The 16,107-nt window shown below is 44.6% G+C and overlaps 1 protein-coding gene across 6 annotated transcripts in view; it reads left to right on the forward strand.

The window, feature by feature from the left end:
• LOC138467522 (zinc finger protein 568-like) overlaps positions 1-16,107 on the forward strand; it is a 779,018-nt gene that overhangs the window by 216,963 nt on the left and 545,948 nt on the right. The gene's annotated exons all lie outside the window — the stretch shown is intronic.

Here is a 16,107-nt window from a genome sequence, read left to right on the forward strand (position 1 = left end):
TAATCATAGTTATAAACACCTACCTTCAAGACGGAACAGTCGCAGCTGGTCTGGACCTCCACATTAAGGACCCGTGACGCAACTAGGTCCATCTACAGCGCCCCTGCTGAAAGAAAGCAGGACGGAAAGCTCGCACTTACATCAAAACAGGTGAGCTTGCATGGGCAAACTCTTGCTCACTACATACTGGCACGAAAGGGTCGAGGGGGATCATGACACCACCGCGCCATTCTCACTGCATCTCATCTTCTCTCAGGAGCAGTGCCAGCATTCCGGGTCTTCAACTTTGCAGCGGCTGGGGGAGAGAGTCGGTCCAAAGGAGCTCCAACCGTGCCCCAACGTCCCCGCAGAGACCAGGTGAGCATGACACTTCTCTTGATTTCTCTGCTAGACCCCTGTATGACCACTTTGACCTTTCTTGACGGTTCTCCTACGGCCTTCTGGTATCACTAGTTTCAATCAACATGGGATTAACCAGAGTCTCTCGAGTGAGCACCCATGTGGTGGCAATTTCATCTGCAGCTGGTCTTCCCTTAACCATTTACACTTGTTTGATCTTTTCTCAATGTGCCACTTTGCAACTTTCATTCAACACAGTTCGGTTTCTTATCGGTTCTCCCCTCAACTCACCGGCTGTGATGAGCCGCTTGTCTTTCCTTCCTTCAATGTAGCAGGAGTCTCCCTCGGTCTTGCTTATCAGCGTAGGCACGCTCCGTGTACCGTTGACATCTGCTGCAACACACTTAAGCTATTGTCTGCGGCCTTACTATTCTTTCTGCGGAGGTCTCGCGGGTCTGGGTCGGAAACAGCAAGGTCGCTTCTCTCTTCGTCAGCCTTTCAATATTTGCTGCCTTTCTTCTCCTCTAGAACTGCCGTGCCTGGCTAGCTCTCGCCTTGCGGTCTGCCTTGCTCGTATTGTGCTCTTTTGCTCCACCTTTTATACCTGTGGTGAAGGGAAAGGGCCATCAGGTGTGTGTAATCCTGGTCAATTGACTGACTTTGCCGGACCCTGGTGTTGGGACATGTCAGGTAAACGGCTTTGCTGTTTGTCCGTCGACTTTCGTGATGTCCGAAAGTGTTCCTGTTGGAAAAGAGGGGGGTAGAGTATAGCAGGATGGGGAAAAGGTATTAGAAAAATGGGGCTAACGCGTCCCACCCGTCGGTGTCCCACTTCCACTCCCCGACGACGCCCCCATCCAGGTGATCCTCCCTCACTGGTACTGGTCCACCCCCAGGAACTGGATCCAAAAGCGATGGCTGTGTCCCGGCCACCTGGATGACAGATACCTGGGGACTATCAGGTGAGACACCTTCAGGTTTCTCACAGGTAGCTCTATAGAAACACATGGGAGAGAAGGTTGGGGATAGAGAGAGCAGTGTTGAAGGAGAGGTTTGAGTGTTGTGTGTATGCTGAATTCTCCCCAAATAGTCGTCACTTGTCCCACAGTGGTTTTCCCTTCCCATGAGATCCTCACGCTGAGTCCACCCCCAGGGGGACTGTCAGGTAGTGACCTCACCTCCCTGGCCTCATGGGAAGGGGCTCCCCCTATGGAAGCAGTGCCAACATCCTGGGATTCGTCACATTTGGTTTTCTGTGAAACTAAGTTTATTTTTTTTCTTAACTTAGAAAAGGCATTAGGAGTAGGTTTAGTCTTGAGGTCACTTTACAGTCCAAGCATATAATCATGGAGGTGAATTTTGGAGGGTGGGGACTGACACAGTGGTGACTGGACTGTCATGTGTTGTACACAAATTCATGGTACTATGAGTGAGAACAAGACCTTGAGTATTGAACCTGTCACAGCCCAGGGATCAGCGTATGATTTAAGACCATATATTTATTCAAGTTTCCTTTTATTTTGCCAAAACATACACAACACAACAGGGAATGGGGTTAAATGACCACACAAGATGTGTTAAGGGATTCAAAAAGCAGTCGGGCTTTCTTTAGGACCATGGTCCCTAGTCCTTCCCTCTTTCCCCAATTCAGTTCTGCCTTCTTGACAGCAAAGCAGTCGCTCACAGTTTCTGGGATTAATAGCCTCACTCATTTTGCTGCTACCAGATAACCCAACCTGGTACCCTTGGGTCCTCTTAGATCGTATGCCGGCAATGCCTAGGGCTCATCACATGTCGCCTACTGGTGGACATGCTGGCTTTCAAGATCCTTGGCTGTGACCACCAGCCACTTCAGGAGTGGTTAAACCTACCTCCCAGTGAGGGTCCGGGATATCTCTCTCATGCCCCTAGCTTCCTTCCTTCAACTTCACTTTATTTCACTGCTCACTTCTTTGCTCTTCCTCACTGCCTCACTTTGTTGCCATTTTGGTCCTGGATCCTGTGGTTTCTTTTCCTCTCTTCTGCTCTCTTTCTCACTGTCTTTAACCTTCTTTCCTCCTTTTTTCCTCTCTGCCTCCTTGCTGCACAGCCGTATTCTCCTTCTCTCCTTTAAATCCCCTTCTCCTCCTCTTTCTTTTTCTTCCACCTCCTTAGCGTTCCTCCATGCTCTCTTCTGCTGCACTGTCCTCCACACCAAACACTCCATACTCCCAACTCTTCACACTAGACCTCTGTAGATATTCGCTTAAGTAGGGCTGTGGGTCTTGGCCATATGCTTGTGTGATTGCATGCAGGTGTGGATGCAGTGTGAGAATGTCTGCAATTAAGTTCACTTCTCCATATGGCTTCAATTGAAAAAGTAGACCGACCTCCTGGGCTTTGCTTCCCAATGTTAAAGTAGTCCTTGTCGCCATTGTTAAATTAGTATGATAGTGGTTCATACTAATTTGATAGTGAAGCCTTCTCCAAAAGTTGCTGGATTGTCCTGGTGACTTTTTTTCATTACAACTTGGGATGTATCCCTGTTGATCAGTGTCCTGCAATCAGGTAACATGGGGCCTGGGACATTTTCGGCTAACAGTTCTCGCAAATGTCTCCTCCTGCATTATTATTCTTTTAATGTGGTCATAACCTGGCTCATGGGCTCCTTCCCCAGCAGGTCTGCAAGTGGCTTTCTTCAACTTGCAGTCATTTGTGCATCAAAACTATATCATCCTATTTTTTAGCTAATACTAGGTAGTTCTTGCCAGGGATGCATTTTAAGTACACAGGTTAGAGTTGGTATGAGGGAACCAGGAGATCTGTTGTATTCCTCCTCTAGTGCCTGCACCATGGAGCAGGTGGTACTCCCCATCTACTAACATCTAGCCCATGTCATCACATACCTCCCCCTTCTGTAGAACCCCTCCTGTGTTTACTATGGGTAACTAGCTCAGAAAATCAACCTTCTCCTGTATCTGTCCTTGCTTATGCTAAATGGAAAAAGTGTAAATATGCACTACTAAGGACCTTATGATACAAGGTTTGGAGCTCATGTTCCTTACTAGCCAGGTTAAAAGGGATTGGTGTTTAATTAGCTGGACGTTCCTTTATATGAGCAATATTTTAAAGTCGATCTACATCCCACTCAATGCCCTGACATTCCTGCTTAATCGCGGCGCATTTTGTCTCTCGGGGAAGAGAGGTCCCAGCTGATTCATAAAATGAGACATCCACAATCCCCTCTTTCCTGGGAGCGAATAGCCTCCCATCCTACCCCTTTGCAAAGTGTTTGCTTAGAAGATAAACAGGTTGGGGGAAATCGGGCATGCTGCTGGGGGGTGGCATAGCAAATGCATTTATTCCTGAAAAGACAACTGCCTTTGATCTGTTCTAAATGGTTAGGTTATGGTGCTTTGAGATGGTCAGTTAGTGGCCAAAGGTACTTGAAAATCAGGGAATTAATCTTCGGTAGTGTCCTACTAGATTATTTCATGTTGGGCAACAGTAGGATCTTCTAAACCGCCTCAACATTCCCTTTTTGGTGCTCAGTGAGTCCTTTTGTGAACTGAAAGTCCAGGTACATGATGTTAGGTTAGGCTAAGCAACAGTAAATTGAGGTTGGGCTCTAACCCCACCTTTTCTAGCAGTTACTCCACCAAAAATAAGTATTATATGTGCTCTCTCCAGGTGTTGCTGTGTATTGCAGTGTCATCTACATAGGCCCTCCAATAGGCCTAGTGTTTGCATAGATCGTGATCCATTGGACATTTAAATACTGGAGAGAGCAGAATGAAACCCAAAGCATAGCCTACCAAATTAGAGCAGCCCCTTGAGGGTAGAAGATACTTTTTTTTCTCAGACATCGGATGGCCGAAGGATTTGACAATGATCTTTAGTTTGAGCCGTAGTTTAGATGATAGCACATATTCTCATTCATCTGAAGTTTAGGGTATAGGTGCAGGACCAAGTGGTGTGTGCTATGCCCACCGAGTACTGTTGTAAATTGGCCTAGCTGCGTCGCCAATGTCACAAGGTAGATGCACCCATCAGCACCTACTAAGTGTAAAACAGTAAATATGGTGTGGCAAGCGTGTCGCACTTATGCCCTAAATCAAAAAGCATGAATAATAAGAGTCCATATATTGTATAAATGGTAGTAATGTCTTTTATTCTCCAGGATGTCAGCCATATTCTCAATCATGATTTCGATCTGTGGATGTGATAATTTGAACATTAACTTAGGAGCGCCACTTCCCATCAGGTTTTCCCACTCAAACATTGGGAGGCCAGAAGCCTTAAAGCAAAGGTCTAGCCAATCGTAAAATAGGTCATCTAGCTGCCAATGCACTCATCAGGAGCAGCTTAGAGGATGCACAAACAGCAGGATGCCAAGTGGCACATGCAACTGTTGTCAAGATATCCTTGGCTGTAGGGAACTGGATAAAAGCAGAAATCCAGTGATTGCTCATAAATAAACCACTAGATGTAGAACTCTTTTGGAAATGCTGAAAAATAACCATTTGAAGAAGTCTTAAAGTAATTAAACCAGCTCATCAAAGGATGATGCCCATGCAGAGGAACACGGGGCCAACACAGTTGTTTCTGAACACCCCTTTCCTCATCACAGCGCTACCACGTTGTACAATCCACCCAGGTGACGTTACTCGTGGCCCACCAAGAATACCAGCAAACTCATAGTTGGCAACCTCAGTACCTCCAGCAGTGAGGTAGAAGAATTTGAGAGAGAGATGCCCCCACCAAGGGCTGGGCACAAACCAGTTACTACCTACAGGCAGTACTCTCCCATGCCCTCCCAGTCGGGTGGGGGGGGGGAGAAGAAAAATATTTCACACACGTATGGGTGGCGCCGACATCAAAACCATGAGTGCGGGTTGTTCCATGCATAGTTCCAGTCATTTTCTACACCATCTCTCCAAGCCACTGAAAGACAACACACGACTATAGGAAACTGTTAGCAGAAGAGGTAGCCGCCCTACTAAAAAAAGGAGCCACAAAGAAGGTACCTCTACAACAGCACAACATGGGCATTTACTTCACCCAGATCTTTGTGCTCAAAGTAGACTTAACAATGTGGCTGGTCCTCGAACTTCGCCTGGTGAAGTTTGTTATGGTGCAGCAGTTCCGGATGACTAGATTACAAGAGGTAATTTGATTGCTCAAAATGTCTAACTATATGGCAAGTTTGGACCTGAAAGATGCATACTTAAATTTTTCCATGTTCTGTTGCGATCCTTCAGATAGCGTCACTTTTCCCCTGTAGGAGAACCCATTTGCATGAGGATAGGGAGGTGAGGCCGCTAATCAATAGTCCCTCTAAGGGTGGTAACATATGGGAGAATCTCATGGAGAGGGACTCCGCTCCTGGGACGCGATTGGGAGGCACGCCCCATTTTTTATCCCCAACAATGCAGGCTGTTGTTAATGCCTGAATCTTATACACATGAGCTCACGTCTGAAACTGTGTTATTGTGAAATATGAAACCATCCTGATGCAACAGGGACAAAGAAGAGCTTGAACGCTACAATCGAGCAGGATAAAGGCTTGATCATCTGCTGTCAATTGGACTGACATTACACTGGGGCCGTCCCCGCTATTCAAGCTGAACAGAAAAGAAGGACTGTGTTCTATGTCATCCACTGACCAGCTGGCGACGGCCCATACGGTTCTGGTATGCTGAGACCTGTCGAAATTGTGCTTGGGAGACTGCAGTGAGGCACGTCTCCAAAGCTGCAGAGGGATAGCAGCGGGATGTCCGAAAAGTGTCTTGTGAGTTGGTTTGGTACCATCATAATGAACCTGGAGAGACGGAAAGGTGGTGGCGCGACCTATAATGGGTGGACCAAGGGGTCTGACAACTGTGCCGAGACAGCCAGCAGTAACTGGCCATGGAGAGAAACAGGCTGCAGAAAAAACCTAGTGGAAGAATTGGAAGTAGAGAGAGTGGAACCGCAACCCCTGGTGAAACCGGTCAAGAGTTTCCCGGGAGAAGGTAACGGGAACAGTTATAAGTCCGGGAGGGGGAGTGGGTAGATGCGAGATTGTAAACGGTAAAGCAGCATATGGAGTAGTGAACCACTTTGTAACACACATTCCTGGGCAGTTCCACAAGAGTGTGGTGCTGGAAAGTTTAGAGGGATTTGGGGAGCATCTTTGTCGACCCTGCAGGAACATAATAAAGCATGCAAAGAAAGTGGAGTCTGTGGGAATTACGAGTATTGTTGAGAACTGTAAGCAGTAGGGAACCAGTTAGGAAAAGGGAGTCATTGCCTAGTCCCACGAGGAGCCTGTAGAGACATTTTGTTTTCTTTCAGGTTACAGAAGCCCAGACATGTTATGTAACTTTTGATTTGAACATTGTGAGAGTCTTTGGGACACTTTACATCCAGGAGAAGGGAGTCATTCTCCTGGGTTACGAGCAGTAACAGAACTTTATATGGTTTATTGTAGTGACAGGGATAGCATAGGAGCCGTTTTGACTGAGATGGTGCCTTTTGATTTGGACTTACACGGACTTCCTGATGTGAAGAGCACCCGTTTCTTTAGACTAGGTTGGGACAGATAGATTTATTATTCTGTAAAATCAAAGTCTATAGCAACCATCATGGCACCACTTGGTCAGTCCTTATCAACACAGTTCCCAAAACACAATGTATCTCCCGTTCAAGGAGGGAAGGACTAACTACTAGTCCCAGGTGCTTCCTTTTGGTACAACATCTGCACCACGTCTGTTCACCACGGTAATGGCAGTCATAGCAGCCCATCGACACAGGCAGGGAATAAAAGTATACTTGTATCTGGATGACTGGCTCATAAATGGGAACAGCTCCAACTAATGCAGCAAAACGTGGCACCATAAAACTGGTACATCAGTTGGGGTTCTTGATAAGTCACAAAGTAGAGCTTTATTCCAGCTCCAGTTTGGGGAGGGGAAGAATGTCATTTTGGCCTGTGTGAGAAAAGTTTCAGGGCTTGTGGGAGACAACTTTGTAGAACCCTATGCGGAAACACCTAGTTTATAGAGTTTGCTCCACAAGAGAGAGCGATCAAGGTTGTCGAAGGCCTTTGCTAAATCTAAAAAGCCAGCATATAGTGCACCCCCTCATCCACACGTATTTGTCAATTATAGTTGTGAGGACACACATGGTCAACTTTTCTAAAGCCTGCCTGGAACGGTGGTGATATATTATTTTTCCTCGCCCATAGCTCAAGCCTAACCGCCAGACAACTGGTGAAGACTTTAGACGCATTGATTAGTAACGATATCGGAGAGTAACAATGGTGATATGCTCGAGAGCCCTACTTGAAGATTGGTTTAATGTAACTCAAATCCCAAGAAGACGGGAGAGTCAGATAAGAGGCAATACCATTAAACAACTTCCATAAAACTGGAGTCCACCATCCCGGGAACCACTTGAATATGTCTGGCCTAACACCATCTGGCCCCGTGGCCTTACCTGACTTTGAGGAATTAATAGCACGAGGACCTCCTGGATTGGGAAGATAAACCTGGAGTTGGCGCAGCAAGATTTCTAAGATGGCGGAGTAAACAATCTGTCTGAATCCTAAAGAATAGCTCTGTAATGCGACTCAAATTCAGAGGGCAATATTGGGCAAACAATGTCCTGTAAGCCATCAAGAAAAGTGCTGGCCACTTGGTTCCAAAATGCGTTGATGTTTTTATCCCCAATTGTGTCTTCCAACCAATCCCATTGAATCTCTGTAAAGGTGTTTTTATTTGGCTTCAGCAGTTTTTTATAGTCATGTTTAAGGATATACAAGTACCCCCTGTATTAGATTTATTCTTAGTGGCGGACCACAAATTAGCTGTGCAGCATTCACCATCGAACCAGGTGGTCTTCTGCACACCCTGTCGACAACCAGGAAAGTGAGTGCTGGAATGCACGCACAATTTCACAGCAGAAATTAGTTGCCCATGTGTCATTAGAATAACACCCAGATCCTTTGAGAAGGCCTATCCAAAAAAGTTCAGTGCAGCTTTCAGTCTCCAAAGCATCAAGCACACTAGTTTGTCCTTTAGACTGCTTCATCACAGATGGTACTGCAAATAAATCTTCAGAATTCTCAAGAGATTGGATACAAGTTTTTCTGGTCCATATTCCAAAGAAGAATTAATGGGTTGTGGTCACTTTCAGGATGTTCATTAACCTCGATGTCTGCCACCCTCTGAAAGGAGCAACAATCCATCAGGCAATAATCCCAGATGCTCTGGTGCCTGAACTATAGGTAGTTTTCGGAGGATCGTCGCCAGTGCACCTCCCATTAACCTTGACAAGAGAGGTACAATGCAAGAAAGAATCGAGTAGGGACCCACGTATGTCCCCCGCAGGCAAAAACGGGTTTCTCTTTGGGATGCCACAAGCCTCTTCAAAAAATAATTACCAGCTGCTACTGATATTAACTAAACACAACTTGAACTTTACTGAATAAACATGAAATAAGTGCATCAGTTATATACAATAGAGCGGTTTCCACATTTTCAGGAGTTGCAAAGCTAGACTTTTTCTGAAAAAGTTCAACTGATCCAATAAAATTAGAGGTCCCATTTGAACACCTCTATGGAAGATGAAATGACAATGTATGCTGCATTTTCTTTGATGTTTGGAACTGAATAGCCCACAGTGCTAAATAAAAGTGTGAAAGAAATGAACAAATCTGTGATAGAACGTTGCCATTTGCAATTATACAATACACTGCTTAATTTATGCCTTGCACAAGATCCAAAAGAGTGTGTCTAGAGTAAAGATTAGGAATCAAGAATATTGTCATTTTAATATTACATGTTTGTAAATTACAATTTGAACAAGCGCCAAAACCAGCTCCTGGCTCTTGGGCATCATCACAGTAGGTAGGAGGTATCGCTGAGCAACCAGGAGGTTAGTACATAGCACTCCACACATCTTTCTTCCCATTAAATGCAGGCTTCACATTTCTGTCCATTACATATGATACATTAATGCTTTAAATGTCTTCTACTTCTGCCCGAATGCTTCTTTATACACATTGCCAAATTCACAAAGTTAATATCACATAGGTATCTCTGTATTTTACAAGTAGGCCTGAGAAGCCAAAGGTAGTGCCCGGTAGCTGTTTCTAACCAGGCTCTTCTATGCTACAATCGGAAGCTAAATAGCTATCAGCAATTTCAAACACTGATATTTGCAGTTGCCATGCTTTCAACCCCGCTATACCATGTTATGTCAACGTATCTTGTATAGCGAATGAGCTGAGGGTATTTTGGTGCTGTATACAATACATTGCAACAATACCAACTTTATTTTTGTAGACCGGCCACTTCAGGATATCTCTGTGTTACAAGTGAAATGCTTGAAGGGCTGAAGATATGACAATGCTAAGGGGAAATGATCAGTATGACTTTAGACATTGCGGAAACCACAATCTTCCAGAGGGGTGTCTCTAATGAGAACCCCTCTGTAAATCCAGTAACACATCCAACAGTCAGATGTTATTCCTACACTACAGTGAGTGGCATGTGGGCCTGGCCATATATGGCTATGTCTTCTGCCTGCCTTGAAAAGCGAAAGCTGCAGTTACCAGAACCAGATATTACCTTTTTCTTGGTGTATGGTGTGTAGGATTCAAGCCTGCATTTGCCCCTGAAGGGAGAGCTTGGAAAATCACCACCAAAAGTTAAATGTGGCAGCCCTCCATGATTGGGTGGTTTCAAAAGCTTGGAAGGATACACAAAGTTGGAAAAGGAATTACCCCCTGAACTCCCAGTCTTCCACATAAACCAATGCAATGGTCTCCATCCTTACATGATTGTATCTGGAGGTAAGACCACAGCACAGAAGATGCTCCACTACAGATGAATCTTGAGGAAGCTCTGCTGGTCCATCCACTTGTATAAGGGCTGATGGTGCCTTACTGGATGGTATTTATTGTCATTGCACCTTTACTTACAGTAAGGAACAGAAAGCTAGTGATCTACGGCCTTGGCCTGATGTGCACAGCTGAGTCCCAAGTTCCAGAGGAGCCCCTGCTCACAGGAAAACCTTGCTGTCCACTCTCTACCAAGACTGAACGCGAAGAGATTGAATCGCTGGATGCAGAGAGCCCCGACAACTGTAGAGCTAGAGGCCTGTGATTGCACCTTAGAGTAAAAGAAGTAAGCTATAACCCAGATGTGATGGCAGGACTTTGTAGAGTAGATTTTCTGCTTGAACTGCCTCTGGTGGGCACTGTCTACACCATGCATCTCAAAAGAACCAGACAAATGCACCATACCCCTCTTCCAGCAATGATTCTTCTCTTTGGCACCGCAGCATCACTAATGGCGCCACACAGCTCTTCTTGCTGTTCAGCTGCCCTGCACCAGCAAAACACAGGAACTGCTACCCTTAACTTCTCACCTTGTGAAGGCTCAAGGGTTGATGGCCTGCTACAGAAATGGCCAAATATTCCTAATCAAGGTTCCCACCATTCAGCCCAACCACCACTTAACCATTTTTCAGAAAATCACTTGAGTGGTCTTGAAGTAAAGTCCTTTTTATATCATTGGCCATATATTTAACCTTGAATCCTATACTTACCATTGGGAACTGTTCAGCATCTGGAATAGTAGTGTGCTTATCTAAAGCTTTTCACACTTAATGAGACTCCGATGGCACCCCGGTGTACCTCCTGTGAAACTTGGTTCCCTAATGTTCCGGCTGACTATGACAAGTTTAGCCAAGGTGGAAGACTGATTCCCTTTTACAGCGTCATACCGTCTGCACCCAAATAACTTATCTACAACCTACATAAACATCCTACTTCGTGTGTGTGTGTGTGTGTACGTACATTCCTTTATTCAAAATCATACTGTTGCTCTGTATCCTCGTCTACCCCACTGTCATCCTAGAGTTGGCCTTAACCGCTTGATCACAGCTTTTGCTAGGTGAAAAAAGGAAAACTTGAGGGATGTTTCCCTAGCGTTAGTAAAGTATCAACCACACTCTAAACATAGGTTCACAGCGATTTCTGTTAGCACCAGCTTTCTCTACATGTATCTCTATTTTGCGCATATCCATCCCTGTGCACACGTGTATGGTCTGTCTATGCCATGATTTCTCTAGATTTCAATTATAAGCGCTGGGGTGGGTGGGAATGGTTTGTGGATAACCTTCCTTTCTCTAAATTTTTCTAACTCATGCATACTCCGTTCTCTAGGTTTGCGGTATGTGAGTAGTGATTGTGGTGAGAAGGTAGGTGTTTGTGTCTCTAAATTCAGTCTGCCCTTCTTTCACTGCCTGTCTCTCATGATCGTGTGTGGGTGTCTGTCTCAAAGGTGACTGGGATAAATGACCAGGCCAAGATGGAAATATATTAAAAACTGCTTTCTTTTATTTCAGGATTATAATATAGAGTCACCAAAACATCAAACGTGGACAGAAAATATGAACCTAAGAAAGCTGATTGTTCTTATGCCCTAGAGTCCCTCTTGGTCTACCCACAGCATTGCATATGTCAGACTTAAAGGGGTTTCTGTATCTTTCCAACAATTTATCCTCTGTCTCTCTCATTGTGGCCTTACAAGGGTCTCCTGAACCCTTCTCTGTTCCTTTTGGGGCCTTCAACACCCCTGCCCCTTGGTTCTCAGTCATGAGTGGTAAGGGGTACTTGCAGCCTTCTTCTATGGTCCTCTCAAGGTTTTTTTGTTTGGCTCTTCAACTTCAGTACTACGTCAACTGGTTTGTCTCCCTTTGTTTACATAGAGGTGGCCTTTAAAAGGGCCTTTGTCACCCCTCCCTTAGAGCCATGACTGATTCCGTCTTTTCCACCTATCAAATTCTACTCTAGTCATGCTCCTCTTTGATTCCCCACCACATGCTTGTTCATCCTCCGACCGTGGGCTTTATTTGCGTCACATTGGTGCCGTATACTTCCTTCCTTAGGCCACGTATGCGCCCAAGTGCCTTGCTAAACTTGCTAGCCTCCTGCACCTCCTCCTAACTCTTCTTTCCAGCCTACCTCCCATTCCTCCAATCTCCTTATTAGACTCCGACCATGCTCCTCCTGTGCCTTAAATCCACCACACTTTGATTTCTTAAACTCACCACCCCTTGATGTCTCATTGCCACTCCCTCCTAGTGTCTGTTACCCACCTCATCCTGGTCTTTCCAACTGGCCTCCTTTTGGTGTCCCCCCCCTTTGCGTAGTGTCTCCCTCCCCACCAAAATCCTCCTCGTGTCTCCCGTCACCAAAATCCTCCTAGTGTCTTCTCCCACCATCCTTCTCCCTGTGCCCCCCCACGCCAACCTCTTCCATGTGCCCCCCCCACACCAACCTCTTCCATGTGCCCCCCACACCAGCTTCCTCCATGTGCCGCCCACTAACCTCCTCCATGTGCCCCACCACACCAACCTCCTCCTGTTGTCTCTGCGAACCAACCTTCTCTTAGTTTCTCCTCAAGAATTTCCCCCCACCAACTCCTGGGAGTCTTGCCCAAGCCAAACAACTCTTTCTGGTGTCTTAACTGAAACTCTGCTTAATTTTCCAATTTACCTCCCCCTGGTGAGATATCTTCCCGTCTGGTCTCTAACCTCCTGTTCTCTTTTCCTCTCCCTCCAAACTCCTTTCTTGCTCTCCAACTTCCTTCAAACTCCCTGCACAAGTTCCTAGACCAGACATCCACGATGCACGACTGGGGCTTCAAGACTGTATAGCCCTTCCAGTGAGGGTCTACACCTGTGTAGGTGAATGCGTGATGGGTAGTGATTGGCTGCACTTAAATGATTCACCTGTTTTTCCTTTTGGACTTTAGGGTCATGCTAAGACTTTAGAATGTTAATCTACCATTTTTTATTTAACTTTCACTGATTGTGGGGATGCTGCCATTCAGGGCTGTCCGGAGCATTCTTTTTATTTGCCAGTGATCTGGATCCTGTTATCACACTCCTCACAAGAGTCTACGGAAGATGAGCAAAGAAAAAGCACTTTTGAATGTTGCGTCAGTTTCCTCTCTCAGCTCTCTGGGCTTTGGATGCAGCAAACTTAACTGTGTTTCCGAAGCAGGCGTGCTTTGCAATTGTTATAGGAACGTGGGGTGTGCATCTGATGTCTGAATGGGTGTTGGCTCATTTATCATTATCATCAGATAAAGATTTTGAATAGAACATACTGGACACCTGAGAGAATGATGAAAAGAGGGATGAGTGACAGCTCTGAATGTTGGGCATGTTTACATGAGGTGGGCACCTTGGAACATATGCTGTGGGAATGCTCGAGGGTGAGAGGCTTGTGGTTTGAGTTTGACCATATCTGTGAAAAGATTTTGGAGGAGAAGGTTCGTATGGATTATAAGACAATAGTGTTGGGTAGTGAAGATTTGTTGGATGACCTGAGTACTTCTCAGAAGAAATGGATCTTTCGAGGGGCAATGGTGGGGAAGAAACTAATTTTGAGACATTGGAAAGCATCTAACCCTATTACTATTGAGGAATGGATTTCGGAGATGCACTCTTTAGCGGATATGGAGAAGGTGCTGTAATGGAGAGATAAGAAAAGTGCATTATTTAACAAGATTTGGGGTACATTTCTTTTACTATACTAGACCAGTTTGATTGTTTTGTGACTCCTGGGGGGAGGGGGTTTTCTGGTGTATATAGTTCTGTTGGCTTTGTTATGATTATCACATGATGTTATATTATGCACAAACTGTTTCTCTGTTATGAACGTTTTGAAAATAAATTTAAAATGAATGGGTGTTGGCTACCTTAGCGGAAGGAACTTCACTTGCTGTATAGTTTCTTCTGATTGGAGTTCAATTCGGTTACTGGACAGTGCTTAGAAATTCCACTGCTCCAAGACTATGTAAACTGCTTCTTTTTGTAGAAGAAAGAGAGAATTAAGTTGAAACGTGTGTAGCACAGCTGCCAATTTAAATTAACCTTTGAATGAAAACTCCGCTCATCCTGCATTCCTCTCTTGCCCTGAGGGTTCTCTCTCTTGTCTCTGTTCACTGCAAGTTTAAATGGACTAGTAGGGAGAGTACAGCAGTAATGCTCCCCTCCACTCTTAAAAGTGCCAAAGGCCTGTATGTGATTGCTTGCCAAGAAAAGCTCTCATTTTCAACTAAGTACAAACTAAATGTAATCAGGATGAAACTTTTATTACGCTAACTATATTGTGTTTGGCAACAACCACTATGTGTTTACTAAAGACAGCCCTCAATCCCATCACTAAAAATGAAAGTTGTTACATAACGCATAATTGGTTATTTATTTAATTGATTTGGCTGAAACATTCAACCTTTCAACATTATTATACAAACACATTAATATTCAAAACATGATTAATCTTTCACAATTAATATAAAACATAAAATAGAGGAGATAAGAACACTGGCAATTACAATAAAAGCATTCATAAAATAGTAAACCAATTATTAAAATTAAAAAAAAGAAGAAATGTTCTCTTCCAACAATTATTCAAATACATTGTACATCTCGTTTTACATTTGCGTTTGTTCTGTCTCTTCGCTTCACAGTTTTAATTCTTGCAAGAAATGTACAGTTCCATAACTCAATGATTTGGATTTTATATGAAAAATACTTTCCCATGGAATTTGCACATCTACATAAACATACTCTTCGAAGTGTTTTTCAAAAAATGTAATTCTAAATGACATTAAGCTACTACATTCTGCTATGTGTAATGCATAATTCGAATATTCCTACTGTAAACCACTGCATTGTCTCCATGTTTTTCAGTAAAGTTTAGGTTATTGTATCTAAATCACAGGGTCAACTATATTCAATTTTGTTGGGGAAAGCGCATAATATTGTCTTTTTAAAAATGCTCATGATCACACGGCCAAATGCTTTCGATCGAAAACGTAGTTCTGTGACCTGCTGCTTGCACACATCTATGCAACTGCTGCTCAACCCACTAGCTGAACGAAACTCATTGACATTGTCCTAGAGCCCTGCTGCTTTCTGCCAGCTACCTTGATAGTATGTGTCTGCAAACTACAATATTCCAACTAGTTGTACCAGTTCTCTGCCTCGTACACCATTAACTCTGCTTAGTCTCTTTCTTTCCTCTTATATAATGAATCCACAGAGCTAACTAGAGATTTCCGCAAAGTAGTGATGAATAGTTACATCCGGCTTGTACATCTACAGACCCACTGAAATATTATACGCTGCAGTTAGCATCCAGAGCTCATTTTGCTCTATGATTGTGATTGCTTTATTATCACCTGTGGGAGAGAGCTGGCCAGTATGGAGGCCAGGAACACAAGCATAATGTGCATGTAGCCGCCCACATTTCATGCTGGCCTGCTACGTCTCTGCCCACGTCTCTGCCCAGCCTTCACCCAGTTCTTGGAGGCAGTGCCCCAGGCCTGTGTCCACTGGGGTGTCACACCTCGACCACTCAGCCCACAAAATCCCCCCCCCCCCCCACCCACTCAATTGTGCATCGCCTGGCCCACGTCCAGATCCTGGAAATAGTTATTTTCAATCATGGATTTATGTATAATTTATTTTTAAGGGAAGCATGAATTGTGCAAAGGCTAGTTCCATTAAAAACGAACAAAAACGTATTGGCATGCTAGATGGCCGCCCAGGGTGCTAATGGCAATAAATACCACTTTAATGGGCCTGCAGGGCTGAAATGCTGCACTTGGGCCTACATGGCCCATGTTGGCGGGCTGTTACTGGCCCTGCCCGTCACTGAAAGTGATCTTTAAAGCTATATTGAACAGTTGATATAAATGACAGACAAGGGCCATCTTTTCT

The sequence above is a fragment of the Ambystoma mexicanum genome, chromosome 4q (assembly GCF_040938575.1).
Source record: "Ambystoma mexicanum isolate Mex_15411 chromosome 4q, UKY_AmexF1_1, whole genome shotgun sequence".
Taxonomy (NCBI): Eukaryota; Metazoa; Chordata; class Amphibia; order Caudata; family Ambystomatidae; genus Ambystoma; species Ambystoma mexicanum.